The 18,335-nt window shown below is 44.2% G+C and overlaps 7 non-coding genes across 7 annotated transcripts; all 7 read right to left on the reverse strand.

Annotated features, from left to right (window-relative positions):
- Nucleotides 1–7,068: 7,068 nt before the first annotated feature.
- On the reverse strand, nt 7,069–7,183 carry LOC128487888 (U5 spliceosomal RNA). The gene has a single exon (XR_008353334.1). It is a non-coding gene; the product is annotated as a U5 spliceosomal RNA (small nuclear RNA).
- A 1,622-nt stretch (nt 7,184–8,805) lies between these two features.
- On the reverse strand, nt 8,806–8,920 carry LOC128488110 (U5 spliceosomal RNA). The gene has a single exon (XR_008353547.1). It is a non-coding gene; the product is annotated as a U5 spliceosomal RNA (small nuclear RNA).
- Nucleotides 8,921–10,539: 1,619 nt separating this feature from the next.
- On the reverse strand, nt 10,540–10,654 carry LOC128487889 (U5 spliceosomal RNA). Its single transcript, XR_008353336.1, has one exon. It is a non-coding gene; the product is annotated as a U5 spliceosomal RNA (small nuclear RNA).
- Nucleotides 10,655–12,276: 1,622 nt separating this feature from the next.
- On the reverse strand, nt 12,277–12,391 carry LOC128487890 (U5 spliceosomal RNA). The gene has a single exon (XR_008353337.1). It is a non-coding gene; the product is annotated as a U5 spliceosomal RNA (small nuclear RNA).
- Nucleotides 12,392–14,014: 1,623 nt separating this feature from the next.
- LOC128488209 (U5 spliceosomal RNA) lies at nt 14,015–14,129 on the reverse strand. Its single transcript, XR_008353641.1, has one exon. It is a non-coding gene; the product is annotated as a U5 spliceosomal RNA (small nuclear RNA).
- A 1,622-nt stretch (nt 14,130–15,751) lies between these two features.
- LOC128487891 (U5 spliceosomal RNA) lies at nt 15,752–15,866 on the reverse strand. Its single transcript, XR_008353338.1, has one exon. It is a non-coding gene; the product is annotated as a U5 spliceosomal RNA (small nuclear RNA).
- Nucleotides 15,867–17,488: 1,622 nt separating this feature from the next.
- Nucleotides 17,489–17,603, reverse strand: LOC128488227 (U5 spliceosomal RNA). The gene has a single exon (XR_008353658.1). It is a non-coding gene; the product is annotated as a U5 spliceosomal RNA (small nuclear RNA).
- Nucleotides 17,604–18,335: the final 732 nt, after the last annotated feature.

Consider the following 18,335-nt stretch of genomic DNA (forward strand, 5'->3'; position numbering starts at 1 on the left):
GTAACGAAATGAACCTGCGACGCTCCTCGTCTTCAATGCACATCCGCACCGTATTTGGGAAATTCAGTATCGCCATCCTGTCGATCACTTCCCATTCCTGATGCCAGCTCTGACAGGACCCCCAATAGCAGAACCCGGCTTAAGACCCCACTTTTTTTTTCTCCCGCATAGCACTCAGTCAAATGCACACCCACAAGATGAAATACTGGATGGCAATAAACAACATCCTCATGGTAATTTTCTTTTTACACACCCAAAGTGAAAAAATAGATTAAAAATATTTACATATATACATACCAATAACTGCAATATTCACATTCAAGAAAAAACAAAATGCACAGAAAAACACTATCCCTAACCAAACCCTAAAACCACCACCCTACAACTCACCCTCACACCTAAACCCTATCTCTAACCTTCACCACACCCACTAAGCCCTAACACTATCCCTACAATACTGTCCCTATTACTCTCCCTCACTCTCTCCCTAGAAAAACAAGACACAAAATATAAAACACATAACCACCCACCTCCCACACAAACCAGCATGCCCTCCCATAATCAACCCAAAACAAAACTTTACCCATACCACACCAACATTAACCCCCCAAAACCCCTCAACACTTAACCCACACACCATTTCTTCCACTTCTTAACCTTCCATAGCCCTTCCGCATCAACCTCACCCATTCTCTTCAAATCTCTCAAAAAATATACATACATCCGTCCACGCATCCTTCCACATCAACATCAGCTTTCTTAAAAATCAACACATTCCTAACATCCCACAAAGATTCTCTCACGCAATTTATCACCATCCAAAACAAACTCATTTCTCTCTTGTTCAACCCACATAAACCATAAAACACCCCTTCAAACCTCAAATCATTCACGCCCACCAATTCATTCATTCTACCCATCTTATACCACACTCTTACTGCATACTCACAACTCCAAAAAACATGCACCACATTTTCCACCGCACCACATCTATCTCTCGGACACCTCTCTGACACATAATTTCCTCACTCTCAAACTCTGTCGTCAGCAAACATCCATGCACCGCCATCCATCCAACATCCTTCTGCCTATTCACAATTTCTGTGTCCATTAACATCTTCCACACCCACTTGCTCTGACCTTCAGATAACCCACCTATTCGCACCATCAACTCCTGTTCTCTAATCATCTGCATCACCCGTCTTCTTTCACCCCACATACCTACACTCCCCTTCCCCAATTCATATTTTTTCAAACCTTTCTCTATCCTTTCATAGAACCATCGTACACTAAAACATACAGGTTTCTATCTATCTCATACAATCCATACTTCCGTAACAACCCATCTGCCACGTACCTCATCATACATCCTACCATCGTCTCCTTCTTACTCAATCGAACATACATTCTTATTTACTGCACGTTCAAAAACCGTTCCACATCAGGCATATCCATACCCCCATTCTCTCTCTTCAAACACACCTTCTCTCTTCAATTTTTCCATTCGTGAATTCCAAAAAAATAAAAACCGCCTAACAAACTTACGCAACACTCTATCATTTATCGGAAACACAGCATTCAAATACAACAATAATGGGAGAATCACAGCTTTCACAACCAACACTCTTCCCGTGAATGACAAAGTCCTCATAGACCAAAAACCTAATTTTTGTCCCACCCTCCCCGCTACTTTCTCCCAACTCTCACTCCCATCCAACTTTTCATCAAACCTCAAGCCCAAAACTTCAATCGCACTTCCCGTTACCGGCCAACCACACAATTCTAACTCTCTCCACCCGCCAAAAGCCTTACACATACACTTCTGCCAATTCACACAAAACCCACTTCCAGCACAAAAACACTCCACCAACAACTTCACCCTTCTCAATCCCGCCTGCGTCCTACAAACCACAGTCACATCATCCATATAACCCAATACTTTTAAAACTCTTCCGTTACTCCCAGGCACGTCAACTCCTCTCACCACTTTCTCCTTCCTAATCATTCTTAACAACGGCTCAATCGCACAAATAAACAAAATAGGCGACAACAGACATCCCTGCCTTACACCTGATCTAATCCAAAACCTTTCTGACAAGCACCCATTAACTAACACTCTACTTCCAATCCCTTCGTACATTCTCCTTGGTACACCCAAATGCCGTAACACTTTAAACAAAAAACCATGCGCTACCCTATCGTACGCCTTCTCAAAATCAGTTGATGCCACTGCCACCTCCAGCTTTCTTTCCATACAAAACCACAGCACATCTCTTAAAACAATCAAACTATGCCCAATCTATCTCCCAGGCACTGCACACACTTGCTCCTCACCCACCATTCTCTCTATAATCTCCCGTAATCTATTTGCCAAAACCTTCGCAATTATTTTATAATCTACATTTAATAAAGTGATAGGTCTCCAATCTTTCAAATCCTTTTTCATTCCTTTCTTAAACAGTAATACAATCACACCCTCTTTAATAGAATCAGCCAATTTATTCTCCCTTAACACCTCCTTGCACACACCCACAAAATCCTCACCAATTACATCCCAAAATTTACAAAAAAACTCAACAGGCAAACCATCGCAACCAGGCGTCTTCCCCTTCTTCATACTCTTCACAACTCCTTCAACCTCAACCTTCTCTATTTCTCTTTCTAAATCCAATCCATCCATTCTATCTACCATAACCTCTATCCCATTCAAAATCTCTCATTCCACCAACACATCCCTCCCTTTCTCTGCATACAGATCTCGATAAAAATCCACCACAACTTTCATCATTTCAGCACCTCCCACACCTCTTCCATTCTTATCCAACACCTCTTCCATTCTTATCCAACACCTCCTCCATCATTTCTTTCCTTCCATACACTTTTTTGAAAAAAAATCTTGTGCGTTTTTCATCGTCCTCCATCACTCTTACCTTACTTTTATACATTATTTTCTTCCCTTTCCTCTCCATAAAATCATTCAGTTTCTCCCTTGCATCCATCAATTCCTCTTTCACATCCCACCCCCACTCTCTTACTGTGTAAAAATTCAAATCGTTTCTGCCATACATTCCATTCACTTCTTTCCTTCCTTGCCACACATTTACCCATTCTCCCAAAAAAAAAAAAAAAAAAAAAACTCTTCCACTTTAACAAACTCCCACCAACACACCATACTACCAAAACACCTTTTCTTTCTCCTTAATCTTTCAACAAAATCTGAAAAACACTTCACCACCCACTCATTCTCTAACAAAGATGCGTTCAATTTCCACTGACCACGGCCGAACTTACTACATCCACCGTACACATAAGACACACATGATCCGTGAACACCATACTCGCCCCTTTCATCTTAACACCTGTCATCCTTTGGGGAAAAAAAATATAATCAATTCTCGATCTTACTTTTCCATCCTCGCTAAAAAAAGAAAAAAAGGAATCAGACAACTTATTCAACACCACCGAATCAATCAACCTAAAATCTTCAACCATTTGCACCAACTCTCTACTCGAACCATCCAAACTCGCACCATGGCTTCCACTCAGTCTGTCTTCCCTTCTTATTATACAATTAAAATCCCCCACCAAAACCAAAAATTCCCTCCCTGGTATAAATAACTTAATTTTTTTTTTTTTTTTAAAAAAACCAACCCTCTCCACACTCCCCACCAGAGCATAGACATTAATGATTTTAAAAATCCCACCCCCATATCTAAACACCACCGCCCTACCACACTCTATTTCCTCCACCCTAATAATTTGAAAATCAAAACTCCTAAATAATACCGCCACCCCACAGCGCCTTCTCCCGCTCACTGAAAACACCGATGGTCCTACTGACCAATAATCGTTTTTCGATTGTTCGGTAAGATGACATTCTTGTAAACAATAAATATCAGCATTTAATGCTGTCAATGCCTGAAATACCATCACCCTTCGGGCATCACTCTTGATATTATGAACATTAAGTGATGATACTGTCAGTAACATCAGAGGAAAAAAATAACCTCATCACATGCTCTCAAGTCCCAGTCCTAGCTTTTTTTCGGATGATTTGCTGGTCTCTACATCAGTCACACTCCTAGCAGCATCCGCCACTCTTCTAGCAAAACTCAGATCTTCCGAAATGATAGAAACCGGAAAGGCTCCACTATCACTTCTGCTACTATCATAAATGTATGGAGGCTCCGGAGCTACCTTCCTTCCATCACTATATCCTCTACTGATTCTGCAACATCCAGTCCAGGCTCCTGCTCCAGTCTCCCGATGTCTGGTATTACTGATACCTCTTCAGTTCCAGAGACCTTTTGACTGACTACAGGAGGCATAACCTCCTGCAGGGTCATAGGCTCCTTCACTTCCGGGGGAGCACTCACTCTCTTTAGCCTCTGCTCTCACCAGCCCATCTTCCAGCACCTCGCTGTAAGACTTCACAGGAGCCACTTGACCTTCCAGTACGCTACCGACAGATACTCCGGACACAGGCCTACCCCGGGAACCTGGTGCTTTATCACTGGTATTCATTAAATGTCTACTCTTTAACACCATCGGGCAATTCCATTCAAAATGGCCTCACACAAATCACATTTCCGTGGCTCCTTGCATTCAGCCGCCTTATGCCCTTCTTTATTGCAGACCCTACATCTAATAATCGGGGTTTCTATCTTGCATTCCTTCTCTAAATATCCAATAGCATCACATTTTTTACAATAAAAGGGTTGCCCAGAGTAGAAAAGGTAGCCCCTACCCCCCCCAGAAAAATTCTGGGGGGGATGCATAACTCCTCCATTTCCTCTAGGGTCTGCCCGTAGCACGACCCAAAACTTCCGCTTTCCATTATAAATCCCCAAGGGATTGGTCAATTTTTCCGGCCCAGTGATATCTACCGCATACCTTCTGAGAAAGGCATGCAGTACTTCATCTGGCACAAACGGATTGTACATGTGAATTGTAATACCTAGCCGTCTGGTAGCACAAAATCCCTTTCAACGATGGGTCATCCGCCTTCTTAAAGAAGTTATCCACCAAAAAGGATACAGCGCCAAATTGTTTCATTGTACAGTCATAAATACCTTGACTGGGGTAATCTTGAAGACAAAAAATTTCCTCCGTTGGAAGCTCCAACAACTCTACCACTATCTTCTCCACGATGAACTGAAGAGTGCTTTCCTCTCGTTTCTTCTGATCCACAATCACCAGCCGAACTGTGTTTGCCACTTGAGGCTCTCCAAAGACGTCCGCCATGATCCCTCCTCGTTCCTGGTGTCAGCGCCGACGGGCCCTCCAATAGCAGCACCCGGCTTAAGACCCCACTTAAGGGGCCGATGCTGGGAGGCCGAGGGCCATACTCCGCCAGACACCAGGACCTCCTGGCCAAGATCTCCTGTCTAATTGTTTTTTTTTTTTTTTGTTTTTTTTTTTGTGGAGCCCGAGGTACGTGCTCCTGCGTGCCGCAACTGTGCCAAAGGCAGCAGAAGCAAGACTACGATACTGAGGTCCCTCACAGGACCCCAGACAAATCCCCCCCATGGGAGGGTCGGATCTCACCTTCGGGGTGAGACTCCTTGCTGGTCGTCTTTGAAGAGAAAAAGTGGCTAGAAGGCTCCCAATCCTCCTCCAGCAAAGTCCAGGATTCACTGCCTCTAAAAAGAAAACGGTGTCCAAAACAACGGTGACAAAAACGTGTGCCAAATCATAGTGAGGGGCTTGCCGTGAATTCAAAAAAACGTGAAATCGGATAAGGGGAAATTAATAGGCACGCGTGAAAACGAAGTGATGTATAAATTAAAGAAAAATAATTTAGGGACAGACCATTGCTGGCCTGCCAGGTTAAAAAATAAATCATCTTAATCCCAGGACCTAATGGTACGAGGGGAAAAGGTAGTGCAGGAAGGCCGCCAGTGAGATCGTGCAATCAATGTTTGTAGTGGCGTACAATACCGCACACGATGACTCCAGCATTTCTGCTGGGGCAAATCAGCACCTCAGGCTCCATTGCTTTCCCAGCCCTAAGGCCAGAGGATCAGTGTACCTTTCCAAAGTTAGCGGTTAGAAACGTTTAAGCATGGAAAGGTTTGGTGATAGAGCTTGGGTTAGGGGCGGGTTAAGCTCATGGCTTTGAAGAGGCCCAGTTACAGTTAGCGTCGGAGTACTGTTAATGGTTTACGGTTGACAGTTTAGGGTTAGGTAAGGCTTAGAATCCTTCCCCATTGTGGCGTGTTTAGCCCATCCTTTTCACAAACACCAAAAAAGCCTGATTTCCTTCAATTTCTTTTTGTCTTAAGCAGCATCGCCAGTGCCAACATTTTGCACCTAAGATTATAAAAAGTACCTAACAAAATTGTTTTTGTATTAAAACCGCGGCGGGAAGAAAACGCACAAAATCTCGGACAGTTCACCATACGGCCTTGCGACGAACGAGCAAAAGGCTCACTAACGGCAGCGCACGGACGACCGGACTCCCCAGCACCGCCACAAAGAAGGAGCGCAGCACGGCATCGGAGCGGCAAAAGTCAATCCAAACACGGCAGACTAGACACTTTGCCAAAAATGAAGTCTGCAACCTGATCTTTCCACACGCATAGAGCTTCCCAACTCGTGTCGGAAAGCTTTTAAACAAATAGCAAAAAAGCTATGATCACTGAACGTACAAAGGGCGCATTAGTCCTTTCCATGCTGAAAACCGGCCCCTTAAGCGTGTGGTGAGTACTTTTTCCAGATGTTTCACTATTGATATTTGAGGAAATGAATAATACAACTGCACATGTGAGGAACAGAGATCTCAATGTTAAACATTTAAGGACAGTTGTTTTTTTTTTTTGGTTTGTTTATTATCATAAAGAACAATTGGGAATATGCTTGACAGCATATGTACAGGCTTATTTGCATACAGTCTGGAGGGCATGGTCTAACTCTGCCTCGTTAAAGCATTTCTACAACCCCAAACAGTACATAGCATGACACAGGCAGGATATTTTGCACTTCTGGATGTGACGCAGCCCTTAGCCAGGACGAAGCTTGCGACTAAAGCAAGCAATCTTTTTGATCTATCGTTAACAACAGCAAAGAAGCCCAGCAAACGCCAGGCATCAAAAAATTGATTAAGACTCATGGTCGTTCCTCCCCACGGAAATCTTTAGTAAAAGGCGAAAGATTTATTCGGTCTGAAGAGAAACCAGAGTATACCCAAGCATGCCGCAGGGCAACGGCCCGGCCACAGGCAGTGCTCCTCGAGGTTAAGGTGTGTTTAATTAATCCCACCCAGCTCTTGCCTGATCATTGGAACCTTTAACACATGCAAAACACAATTGCAAAGGGATTGGAACTATTTAATATTGGGCTGTTTTAAAGTCTTATTAAACTAACAATAAGGCGGGGCGTTTCTCGGTGCATCATGGGTATTCAAATGAGGCGGCAGCTCAAACAAACCTTCCAGCAGTCTTAGTGACCGGGGCGCGAGGTTGCTTCTTTGAAACAATGTTGTTTGCGTTAAGAAAAGAAAAGCTGAAGATTGTAACTCCCCCACCGCTTACCTACGGGGGTCCGCAACTTCCCCTTCTGCTGCAGCCACCAGAAGTTCCTGGCACACATTCTTTGGGCTGCGTTACAAGGTTAGGGGTAAGGCTTCGGGATGGAATCCGATTACTACTCTTTTTTCCAATCGTGGCGTGCTGAACCCATCGGCTTCACAAATACCAAGTTGCCTGATGCTGTTTCCTTTGAAAGCAAATATATCTTTTCCACAAATCCAATCTTTCTAATTAAACCACCTTTCCAAAGTTAGCGGTTAGAAACGTTTAAGCATGGAAAGGTTTGGTGATAGAGCTTGGGTTAGGGGCGGGTTAAGCTCATGGCTTTGAAGAGGCCCAGTTACAGTTAGCGTCGGAGTACTGTTAATGGTTTACGGTTGACAGTTTAGGGTTAGGTAAGGCTTAGAATCCTTCCCCATTGTGGCGTGTTTAGCCCATCCTTTTCACAAACACCAAAAAAGCCTGATTTCCTTCAATTTCTTTTTGTCTTAAGCAGCATCGCCAGTGCCAACATTTTGCACCTAAGATTATAAAAAGTACCTAACAAAATTGTTTTTGTATTAAAACCGCGGCGGGAAGAAAACACACAAAATCTCGGACAGTTCACCATACGGCCTTGCGACGAACGAGCAAAAGGCTCACTAACGGCAGCGCACGGACGACCGGACTCCCCAGCACCGCCACAAAGAAGGAGCGCAGCACGGCATCGGAGCGGCAAAAGTCAATCCAAACACGGCAGACTAGACACTTTGCCAAAAATGAAGTCTGCAACCTGATCTTTCCACACGCATAGAGCTTCCCAACTCGTGTCGGAAAGCTTTTAAACAAATAGCAAAAAAGCTATGATCACTGAACGTACGGAGGGCGCATTAGTCCTTTCCATGCTGAAAACCGGCCCCTTAAGCGTGTGGTGAGTACTTTTTCCAGATGTTTCACTATTGATATTTGAGGAAATGAATAATACAACTGCACATGTGAGGAACAGAGATCTCAATGTTAAACATTTAAGGACAGTTGTTTTTTTTTTTTGGTTTGTTTATTATCATAAAGAACAATTGGGAATATGCTTGACAGCATATGTGCAGGCTTATTTGCATACAGTCTGGAGGGCGTGGTCTTACTCTGCCTCGTTAAAGCATTTCTACAACCCCAAACAGTACATAGCATGACACAGGCAGGATATTTTGCGCTTCTGGTGCGACGCAGCCCTTAGCCAGGACGAAGCTTGCGACTAAAGCAAGCAATCTTTTTGATCTATCGTTAACAACAGCAAAGAAGCCCAGCAAATGCCAGGCATCAAAAAATTGATTAAGACTCATGGTCGTTCCTCCCCACGGAAATCTTTAGTAAAAGGCGAAAGATTTATTCAGTCTGAAGAGAAACCAGAGTATACCCAAGCATGCCGCAGGGCAACGGCCCGGCCACAGGCAGTGCTCCTCGAGGTTAAGGTGTGTTTAATTAATCCCACCCAGCTCTTGCCTGATCATTGGAACCTTTAACACATGCAAAACACAATTGCAAAGGGATTGGAACTATTTAATATTGGGCTGTTTTAAAGTCTTATTAAACTAACAATAAGGCGGGGCGTTTCTCGGTGCATCATGGGTATTCAAATGAGGCGGCAGCTCAAACCTTCCAGCAGTCTTAGTGACTGGGGCGCGAGGTTGCTTCTTTGAAACAATGTTGTTTGCGTTAAGAAAAGAAAAGCTGAAGATTGTAACTCCCCCACCGCTTACCTACGGGGGTCCGCAACTTCCCCTTCTGCTGCAGCCACCAGAAGTTCCTGGCACACATTCTTTGGGCTGCGTTACAAGGTTAGGGGTAAGGCTTCGGGATGGAATCTGATTACTACTCTTTTTTCCAATCGTGGCGTGCTGAACCCATCGGCTTCACAAATACCAAGTTGCCTGATGCTGTTTCCTTTGAAAGCAAATATATCTTTTCCACAAATCCAATCTTTCTAATTAAACCACCTTTCCAAAGTTAGCGGTTAGAAACGTTTAAGCATGGAAAGGTTTGGTGATAGAGCTTGGGTTAGGGGCGGGTTAAGCTCATGGCTTTGAAGAGGCCCAGTTACAGTTAGCGTCGGAGTACTGTTAATGGTTTACGGTTGACAGTTTAGGGTTAGGTAAGGCTTAGAATCCTTCCCCATTGTGGCGTGTTTAGCCCATCCTTTTCACAAACACCAAAAAAGCCTGATTTCCTTCAATTTCTTTTTGTCTTAAGCAGCATCGCCAGTGCCAACATTTTGCACCTAAGATTATAAAAAGTACCTAACAAAATTGTTTTTGTATTAAAACCGCGGCGGGAAGAAAACGCACAAAATCTCGGACAGTTCACCATACGGCCTTGCGACGAACGAGCAAAAGGCTCACTAACGGCAGCGCACGGACGACCGGACTCCCCAGCACCGCCACAAAGAAGGAGCGCAGCACGGCATCGGAGCGGCAAAAGTCAATCCAAACACGGCAGACTAGACACTTTGCCAAAAATGAAGTCTGCAACCTGATCTTTCCACACGCATAGAGCTTCCCAACTCGTGTCGGAAAGCTTTTAAACAAATAGCAAAAAAGCTATGATCACTGAACGTACAGAGGGCGCATTAGTCCTTTCCATGCTGAAAACCGGCCCCTTAAGCGTGTGGTGAGTACTTTTTCCAGATGTTTCACTATTGATATTTGAGGAAATGAATAATACAACTGCACATGTGAGGAACAGAGATCTCAATGTTAAACATTTAAGGACAGTTGTTTGTTTTTTTTGGTTTGCTTATTATCATAAAGAACAATTGGGAATATGCTTGAAAGCATATGTACAGGCTTATTTGCATACAGTCTGGAGGGCGTGGTCTAACTCTGCCTCGTTAAAGCATTTCTACAACCCCAAACAGTACATAGCATGACACAGGCGGGATATTTTGCGCTTCTGGATGCGAAGCAGCCCTTAGCCAAGACAAAGCTTGCGACTAAAGCAAGCAATCTTTTTGATCTATCGTTAACAACAGCAAAGAAGCCCAGCAAACGCCAGGCATCAAAAAATTGATTAAGACTCATGGTCGTTCCTCCCCACGGAAATCTTTAGTAAAAGGCGAAAGATTTATTCGGTCTGAAGAGAAACCAGAGTATACCCAAGCATGCCGCAGGGCAACGGCCCGGCCACAGGCAGTGCTCCTCGAGGTTAAGGTGTGTTTAATTAATCCCACCCAGCTCTTGCCTGATCATTGGAACCTTTAACACATGCAAAACACAATTGCAAAGGGATTGGAACTATTTAATATTGGGCTGTTTTAAAGTCTTATTAAACTAACAATAAGGCGGGGCGTTTCTCGGTGCATCATGGGTATTCAAATGAGGCGGCAGCTCAAACAAACCTTCCAGCAGTCTTAGTGACTGGGGCGCGAGGTTGCTTCTTTGAAACAATGTTGTTTGCGTTAAGAAAAGAAAAGCTGAAGATTGTAACTCCCCCACCGCTTACCTACGGGGGTCCGCAACTTCCCCTTCTGCTGCAGCCACCAGAAGTTCCTGGCACACATTCTTTGGGCTGCGTTACAAGGTTAGGGGTAAGGCTTCGGGATGGAATCTGATTACTACTCTTTTTTCCAATCGTGGCGTGCTGAACCCATCGGCTTCACAAATACCAAGTTGCCTGATGCTGTTTCCTTTGAAAGCAAATATATCTTTTCCACAAATCCAATCTTTCTAATTAAACCACCTTTCCAAAGTTAGCGGTTAGAAACGTTTAAGCATGGAAAGGTTTGGTGATAGAGCTTGGGTTAGGGGCGGGTTAAGCTCATGGCTTTGAAGAGGCCCAGTTACAGTTAGCGTCGGAGTACTGTTAATGGTTTACGGTTGACAGTTTAGGGTTAGGTAAGGCTTAGAATCCTTCCCCATTGTGGCGTGTTTAGCCCATCCTTTTCACAAACACCAAAAAAGCCTGATTTCCTTCAATTTCTTTTTGTCTTAAGCAGCATCGCCAGTGCCAACATTTTGCACCTAAGATTATAAAAAGTACCTAACAAAATTGTTTTTGTATTAAAACTGCGGCGGGAAGAAAACGCACAAAATCTCGGACAGTTCACCATACGGCCTTGCGACGAACGAGCAAAAGGCTCACTAACGGCAGCGCACGGACGACCGGACTCCCCAGCACCGCCACAAAGAAGGAGCGCAGCACGGCATCGGAGCGGCAAAAGTCAATCCAAACACGGCAGACTAGACACTTTGCCAAAAATGTAGTCTGCAACCTGATCTTTCCACACGCATAGAGCTTCCCAACTCGTGTCGGAAAGCTTTTAAACAAATAGCAAAAAAGCTATGATCACTGAACGTACAGAGGGCGCATTAGTCCTTTCCATGCTGAAAACCGGCCCCTTAAGCGTGTGGTGAGTACTTTTTCCAGATGTTTCACTATTGATATTTGAGGAAATGAATAATACAACTGCACATGTGAGGAACAGAGAACTCAATGTTAAACATTTAAGGACAGTTGTTTTTTTTTTTGGTTTGTTTATTATCATAAAGAACAATTGGGAATATGCTTGAAAGCATATGTACAGGCTTATTTGCATACAGTCTGGAGGGCGTGGTCTAACTCTGCCTCGTTAAAGCATTTCTACAACCCCAAACAGTACATAGCATGACACAGGCAGGATATTTTACGCTTCTGGATGCGACGCAGCCCTTAGCCAGGACGAAGCTTGCGACTAAAGCAAGCAATCTTTTTGATCTATCGTTAACAACAGCAAAGAAGCCCAGCAAACGCCAGGCATCAAAAAATTGATTAAGACTCATGGTCGTTCCTCCCCACGGAAATCTTTAGTAAAAGGCGAAAGATTTATTCGGTCTGAAGAGAAACCAGAGTATACCCAAGCATGCCGCAGGGCAACGGCCCGGCCACAGGCAGTGCTCCTCGAGGTTAAGGTGTGTTTAATTAATCCCACCCAGCTCTTGCCTGATCATTGGAACCTTTAACACATGCAAAACACAATTGCAAAGGGATTGGAACTATTTAATATTGGGCTGTTTTAAAGTCTTATTAAACTAACAATAAGGCGGGGCGTTTCTCGGTGCATCATGGGTATTCAAATGAGGCGGCAGCTCAAACAAACCTTCCAGCAGTCTTAGTGACTGGGGCGCGAGGTTGCTTCTTTGAAACAATGTTGTTTGCGTTAAGAAAAGAAAAGCTGAAGATTGTAACTCCCCCACCGCTTACCTACGGGGGTCCGCAACTTCCCCTTCTGCTGCAGCCACCAGAAGTTCCTGGCACACATTCTTTGGGCTGCGTTACAAGGTTAGGGGTAAGGCTTCGGGATGGAATCTGATTACTACTCTTTTTTCCAATCGTGGCGTGCTGAACCCATCGGCTTCACAAATACCAAGTTGCCTGATGCTGTTTCCTTTGAAAGCAAATATATCTTTTCCACAAATCCAATCTTTCTAATTAAACCACCTTTCCAAAGTTAGCGGTTAGAAACGTTTAAGCATGGAAAGGTTTGGTGATAGAGCTTGGGTTAGAGGCGGGTTAAGCTCATGGCTTTGAAGAGGCCCAGTTACAGTTAGCGTCGGAGTACTGTTAATGGTTTACGGTTGACAGTTTAGGGTTAGGTAAGGCTTAGAATCCTTCCCCATTGTGGCGTGTTTAGCCCATCCTTTTCACAAACACCAAAAAAGCCTGATTTCCTTCAATTTCTTTTTGTCTTAAGCAGCATCGCCAGTGCCAACATTTTGCACCTAAGATTATAAAAAGTACCTAACAAAATTGTTTTTGTATTAAAACTGCGGCGGGAAGAAAACGCACAAAATCTCGGACAGTTCACCATACGGCCTTGCGACGAACGAGCAAAAGGCTCACTAACGGCAGCGCACGGACGACCGGACTCCCCAGCACCGCCACAAAGAAGGAGCGCAGCACGGCATCGGAGCGGCAAAAGTCAATCCAAACACGGCAGACTAGACACTTTGCCAAAAATGAAGTCTGCAACCTGATCTTTCCACACGCGTAGAGCTTCCCAACTCGTGTCGGAAAGCTTTTAAACAAATAGCAAAAAAGCTATGATCACTGAACGTACAGAGGGCGCATTAGTCCTTTCCATGCTGAAAACCGGCCCCTTAAGCGTGTGGTGAGTACTTTTTCCAGATGTTTCACTATTGATATTTGAGGAAATGAATAATACAACTGCACATGTGAGGAACAGAGAACTCAATGTTAAACATTTAAGGACAGTTGTTTTTTTTTTTTTGGTTTGTTTATTATCATAAAGAACAATTGGGAATATGCTTGACAGCATATGTACAGGCTTATTTGCATACAGTCTGGAGGGCGTGGTCTAACTCTGCCTCGTTAAAGCATTTCTACAACCCCAAACAGTACATAGCATGACACAGGCAGGATATTTTGCGCTTCTGGATGCAACGCAGCCCTTAGCCAGGACGAAGCTTGCAACTAAAGCAAGCAATCCTTTGATCTATCGTTAACAACAGCAAAGAAGCCCAGCAAACGCCAGGCATCAAAAAATTGATTAAGACTCATGGTCATTCCTCCCCACGGAAATCTTTAGTAAAAGGCGAAAGATTTATTCGGTCTGAAGAGAAACCAGAATATACCCAAGCATGCCGCAGGGCAACGGCCCGGCCACAGGCAGTGCTCCTCGAGGTTAAGGTGTGTTTAATTAATCCCACCCAGCTCTTGCCTGATCATTGGAACCTTTAACACATGCAAAACACAATTGCAAAGGGATTGGAACTATTTAATATTGGGCTGTTTTAAAGTCTTATTAAACTAACAATAAGGCGGGGCGTTTCTCGGTGCATCATGGGTATTCAAATGAGGCGGCAGCTCAAACAAACCTTCCAGCAGTCTTAGTGACTGGGGCGCGAGGTTGCTTCTTTGAAACAATGTTGTTTGCGTTAAGAAAAGAAAAGCTGAAGATTGTAACTCCCCCACCGCTTACCTACGGGGGTCCGCAACTTCCCCTTCTGCTGCAGCCACCAGAAGTTCCTGGCACACATTCTTTGGGCTGTGTTACAAGGTTAGGGGTAAGGCTTCGGGATGGAATCTGATTACTACTCTTTTTTCCAATCGTGGCGTGCTGAACCCATCGGCTTCACAAATACCAAGTTGCCTGATGCTGTTTCCTTTGAAAGCAAATATATCTTTTCCACAAATCCAATCTTTCTAATTAAACCACCTTTCCAAAGTTAGCGGTTAGAAACGTTTAAGCATGGAAAGGTTTGGTGATAGAGCTTGGGTTAGGGGCGGGTTAAGCTCATGGCTTTGAAGAGGCCCAGTTACAGTTAGCGTCGGAGTACTGTTAATGGTTTACGGTTGACAGTTTAGGGTTAGGTAAGGCTTAGAATCCTTCCCCATTGTGGCGTGTTTAGCCCATCCTTTTCACAAACACCAAAAAAGCCTGATTTCCTTCAATTTCTTTTTGTCTTAAGCAGCATCGCCAGTGCCAACATTTTGCACCTAAGATTATAAAAAGTACCTAACAAAATTGTTTTTGTATTAAAACCGCGGCGGGAAGAAAACGCACAAAATCTCGGACAGTTCACCATACGGCCTTGCGACGAACGAGCAAAAGGCTCACTAACGGCAGCGCACGGACGACCGGACTCCCCAGCACCGCCACAAAGAAGGAGCGCAGCACGGCATCGGAGCGGCAAAAGTCAATCCAAACACGGCAGACTAGACACTTTGCCAAAAATGAAGTCTGCAACCTGATCTTTCCACACGCATAGAGCTTCCCAACTCGTGTCGGAAAGCTTTTAAACAAATAGCAAAAAAGCTATGATCACTGAACGTACAGAGGGCGCATTAGTCCTTTCCATGCTGAAAACCGGCCCCTTAAGCGTGTGGTGAGTACTTTTTCCAGATGTTTCACTATTGATATTTGAGGAAATGAATAATACAACTGCACATGTGAGGAACAGAGAACTCAATGTTAAACATTTAAGGACAGTTGTTTTTTTTTTTGGTTTGTTTATTATCATAAAGAACAATTGGGAATATGCTTGAAAGCATATGTACAGGCTTATTTGCATACAGTCTGGAGGGCGTGGTCTAACTCTGCCTCGTTAAAGCATTTCTACAACCCCAAACAGTACATAGCATGACACAGGCAGGATATTTTACGCTTCTGGATGCGACGCAGCCCTTAGCCAGGACGAAGCTTGCGACTAAAGCAAGCAATCTTTTTGATCTATCGTTAACAACAGCAAAGAAGCCCAGCAAACGCCAGGCATCAAAAAATTGATTAAGACTCATGGTCGTTCCTCCCCACGGAAATCTTTAGTAAAAGGCGAAAGATTTATTCGGTCTGAAGAGAAACCAGAGTATACCCAAGCATGCCGCAGGGCAACGGCCCGGCCACAGGCAGTGCTCCTCGAGGTTAAGGTGTGTTTAATTAATCCCACCCAGCTCTTGCCTGATCATTGGAACCTTTAACACATGCAAAACACAATTGCAAAGGGATTGGAACTATTTAATATTGGGCTGTTTTAAAGTCTTATTAAACTAACAATAAGGCGGGGCGTTTCTCGGTGCATCATGGGTATTCAAATGAGGCGGCAGCTCAAACAAACCTTCCAGCAGTCTTAGTGACTGGGGCGCGAGGTTGCTTCTTTGAAACAATGTTGTTTGCGTTAAGAAAAGAAAAGCTGAAGATTGTAACTCCCCCACCGCTTACCTACGGGGGTCCGCAACTTCCCCTTCTGCTGCAGCCACCAGAAGTTCCTGGCACACATTCTTTGGGCTGTGTTACAAGGTTAGGGGTAAGGCTTCGGGATGGAATCTGATTACTACTCTTTTTTCCAATCGTGGCGTGCTGAACCCATCGGCTTCACAAATACCAAGTTGCCTGATGCTGTTTCCTTTGAAAGCAAATATATCTTTTCCACAAATCCAATCTTTCTAATTAAACCACCTTTCCAAAGTTAGCGGTTAGAAACGTTTAAGCATGGAAAGGTTTGGTGATAGAGCTTGGGTTAGGGGCGGGTTAAGCTCATGGCTTTGAAGAGGCCCAGTTACAGTTAGCGTCGGAGTACTGTTAATGGTTTACGGTTGACAGTTTAGGGTTAGGTAAGGCTTAGAATCCTTCCCCATTGTGGCGTGTTTAGCCCATCCTTTTCACAAACACCAAAAAAGCCTGATTTCCTTCAATTTCTTTTTGTCTTAAGCAGCATCGCCAGTGCCAACATTTTGCACCTAAGATTATAAAAAGTACCTAACAAAATTGTTTTTGTATTAAAACCGCGGCGGGAAGAAAACGCACAAAATCTCGGACAGTTCACCATACGGCCTTGCGACGAACGAGCAAAAGGCTCACTAACGGCAGCGCACGGACGACCGGACTCCCCAGCACCGCCACAAAGAAGGAGCGCAGCACGGCATCGGAGCGGCAAAAGTCAATCCAAACACGGCAGACTAGACACTTTGCCAAAAATGAAGTCTGCAACCTGATCTTTCCACACGCATAGAGCTTCCCAACTCGTGTCGGAAAGCTTTTAAACAAATAGCAAAAAAGCTATGATCACTGAACGTACAGAGGGCGCATTAGTCCTTTCCATGCTGAAAACCGGCCCCTTAAGCGTGTGGTGAGTACTTTTTCCAGATGTTTCACTATTGATATTTGAGGAAATGAATAATACAACTGCACATGTGAGGAACAGAGAACTCAATGTTAAACATTTAAGGACAGTTGTTTTTTTTTTTGGTTTGTTTATTATCATAAAGAACAATTGGGAATATGCTTGAAAGCATATGTACAGGCTTATTTGCATACAGTCTGGAGGGCGTGGTCTAACTCTGCCTCGTTAAAGCATTTCTACAACCCCAAACAGTACATAGCATGACACAGGCAGGATATTTTGCGCTTCTGGATGCAACGCAGCCCTTAGCCAGGACGAAGCTTGCGACTAAAGCAAGCAATCTTTTTGATCTATCGTTAACAACAGCAAAGAAGCCCAGCAAACGCCAGGCATCAAAAAATTGATTAAGACTCATGGTCGTTCCTCCCCACGGAAATCTTTAGTAAAAGGCGAAAGATTTATTCGGTCTGAAGGGAAACCAGAATATACCCAAGCATGCCGCAGGGCAACGGCCCGGCCACAGGCAGTGCTCCTCGAGGTTAAGGTGTGTTTAATTAATCCCACCCAGCTCTTGCCTGATCATTGGAACCTTTAACACATGCAAAACACAATTGCAAAGGGATTGGAACTATTTAATATTGGGCTGTTTTAAAGTCTTATTAAACTAACAATAAGGCGGGGCGTTTCTCGGTGCATCATGGGTATTCAAATGAGGCGGCAGCTCAAACAAACCTTCCAGCAGTCTTAGTGACTGGGGCGCGAGGTTGCTTCTTTGAAACAATGTTGTTTGCGTTAAGAAAAGAAAAGCTGAAGATTGTAACTCCCCCACCGCTTACCTACGGGGGTCCGCAACTTCCCCTTCTGCTGCAGCCACCAGAAGTTCCTGGCACACATTCTTTGGGCTGTGTTACAAGGTTAGGGGTAAGGCTTCGGGATGGAATCTGATTACTACTCTTTTTTCCAATCGTGGCGTGCTGAACCCATCGGCTTCACAAATACCAAGTTGCCTGATGCTGTTTCCTTTGAAAGCAAATATATCTTTTCCACAAATCCAATCTTTCTAATTAAACCACCTTTCCAAAGTTAGCGGTTAGAAACGTTTAAGCATGGAAAGGTTTGGTGATAGAGCTTGGGTTAGGGGCGGGTTAAGCTCATGGCTTTGAAGAGGCCCAGTTACAGTTAGCGTCGGAGTACTGTTAATGGTTTACGGTTGACAGTT

This window comes from Spea bombifrons, chromosome 3 (genome assembly GCF_027358695.1).
Source record: "Spea bombifrons isolate aSpeBom1 chromosome 3, aSpeBom1.2.pri, whole genome shotgun sequence".
Classification (NCBI taxonomy): domain Eukaryota; kingdom Metazoa; phylum Chordata; class Amphibia; order Anura; family Pelobatidae; genus Spea; species Spea bombifrons.